Source organism: Plectropomus leopardus, chromosome 1, assembly GCF_008729295.1.
Source record: "Plectropomus leopardus isolate mb chromosome 1, YSFRI_Pleo_2.0, whole genome shotgun sequence".
NCBI lineage: Eukaryota > Metazoa > Chordata > Actinopteri > Perciformes > Serranidae > Plectropomus > Plectropomus leopardus.
The window spans coordinates 4786281-4788752 of NC_056463.1; the positions used below are offsets into that span (position 1 = coordinate 4786281).

Below are 2472 nucleotides of genomic sequence, written 5' to 3' on the forward strand. Positions count from 1 at the left end.
TTAAAATCCAAGAGATGTTCTGAGATCTTAGTAATGTCCCAAAATCCTAGAAACATATATGGTGCAAGCAAAGCAAGTTGAGTATCCCGGGCTGGTGTTGACATCATGTTAGCGGTATCCTGTAGCGCCAACAGCAGACGCAGAAGGATACCTAGAGCATAAATGTAAACATCGAAGTCCACTGCAAAGTGGCAAAAACTTATATGACGTCAACAAGACTCTTTTTATTATTCTGCCTCGTGATTTAATGAAGTGACCTCTTTATCAGCAACAAGCAGACCCAGAAATAACCATAACAACCGCATTCAGGATGGATTTCTTATTACCAGTACATTATGTGGTACATATGGCACTGTATAGACACGAGGTTGAACACTATTTGATGCTTTTATGTTATCATGTAGCATCAACAACGACTGTGCACATGTGCTATAGATTTCTTTTCTTTGGATAGAAAATGAACAGGCTCCTGCCTCACTGCCATTTCACAATAGCAGTGTTTGGTGTTCATATTTGGTCTCCTCTCCACACACAGCTCAGTGAAAAGAAAAGTGATACCCGTGGGGTTGCTTATGGCTCATTTCTTGGTCTTGTCTCACATTCACCACACACAATTCCATTAAACTGTGAGGTCTTTTTAGAAAGCAAGCATGCTCCCTCGTGTGCAGCACAAACAAATGCACCCTCAATGCACACGCGCACGCACACACACACACACACCCCCACCCCCTACAGGCTTCTTTTCCTGGCGAGGGAGCACTCACTTAGCGTAGCGGTAGAGTGCAAAGATTGGAAACTCAGCAAGTGGTAGGAAACTCGTGGTATGGAATGAGAGGGCGTTTGATGTTAACAGAAAACTCAGTCGGCACTGTACAGGCACTTTGCTGTTAAGACTGATTGGCACTCGAGAGATTGCATCAAATTAGATTCTATTTTGGGGCAGATGGTTCACACATAGTATTTACCGAGAGTGTGTATTTTGTGAGCTGTGATTGTGTGTGTGCATCTGAAGGAAGTTGAGTACACTTAACCTCTTCAGTTCCGCTAGGCCTGAGATTGCATGTGATTTTTTACATCACATGGCCAGTTATTGTGCAAAATTAGTTATAGTTCTTGATTGTTGTAACCCAGGTTACCAGGCCTTATTAACAGTCCAGTTCACCAGTTGATTAATTAAACCAATAAATTAATAAATTCATATTTTTTTTTTTCCTGTGACAGATAAGTTACAGTCTTGCATAAAATGAATAAATAGGATTTATGGTTAAAAATCATAAATATGTTAATAAATAGATTAAAAAGATCAATACACACAAGTTCATGTATCTGTTTTTAAAAGAGTATTTTATTTCATTTTAAGTGTGGTGAATGTGCCTTTCTGGAAGTGTAAAAGATTCGGGTGACATGAGGAGTTCGTGTGATAGTGTAACCAATCAGACGCCACCAGGGCGTACGTGCCTGGGCGTTTCCAGACGGATCGTCTCCGAGGTAGCGGTGTGTGCTAACTTCCTGCTGCGGACTATGCCGATTTTTGTCTGAGAGGGCCAGATATTTTAAGTCTAAGTCACTTTTATTGTCAGAGCAGAGAGTGGAGCCTTCCCTTTTGCCATGGGTAGATGAGCGGACCGTGTGTTTCACAACAGAAGCGGAGGAGAACGTGAGTTGTGTTGATTAGCATTCGGCGCTAACTCCAGTCGTTAGCCACGTCCATTGCTAAAATTGTAGAGGTTACACGTTACTGAACTCCCATGTCCCTGTCTCTTAAAAAGCGGGATCCTGGACTGATGAGAGCCGTGTATTGTGCCCTGTGCCTGGAGTGTGTGTGTGTACATGAACTGTGAGCCTCTGGTGAGTAACTTTTACTGAAGTTAGTCTGATAAATTGAGTGAAATGTGCTGCTTCTGCTAATGTTAATATGGATCAATGAGGCATTATTTCCATGAATGTGGTGGTTAAAAAAAATGTTTTATATTACAGTGTTTTGTTTACATTTGCCCTCATTCTGTGTTTTTTTTGAGTGAGTGGCAGTAGAAAAAAAAAGATAAAAGAGGGAAAGAAATGTTCAGCTGTTTTGCTTCATGTTAATACTGAGAAATGTATTCAGTTCATTGAGTTTACAGTAAAAAGTGGTTAAAGTAATTATTAAGAAGCTGTGTTACAAAGAATATGCATAAAAATTGTGTGTTTATATGTATTTATTTAAATTTAAAAGTATATTTTGTTTATGGGAACAACACAGTAACCCTGTGTTTTGGCCTTTATAGGCCGGGTCTTTTTCTTTCCGTTCCCTTGTATGGATTCCTGTGTTGATCTGCGAGACATCTTCTTCTACTGGGGATTCTTCCTGTGTCTGTAAAGGTAGAACGGGACCTCAGTAGTTGTGGCGAGCCATCCCAAAAAAAAAAAAAAAAAAAAAAAAACAGAGACTGGAATTTACACAGGGACTGTGATTTATTAAGGAAAAAAAGACTG

The 2472-nt window shown here is 40.0% G+C and overlaps 1 long non-coding RNA gene across 1 annotated transcript; it reads left to right on the top strand.

The window, feature by feature from the left end:
• Positions 1-1610: 1610 nt before the first annotated feature.
• LOC121942147 lies at positions 1611-1916 on the top strand. Its single transcript, XR_006105793.1, has 2 exons — positions 1611-1657; positions 1770-1916. It is a non-coding gene; the product is annotated as an uncharacterized LOC121942147 (long non-coding RNA).
• The last annotated feature ends 556 nt before the right edge of the window (positions 1917-2472 follow it).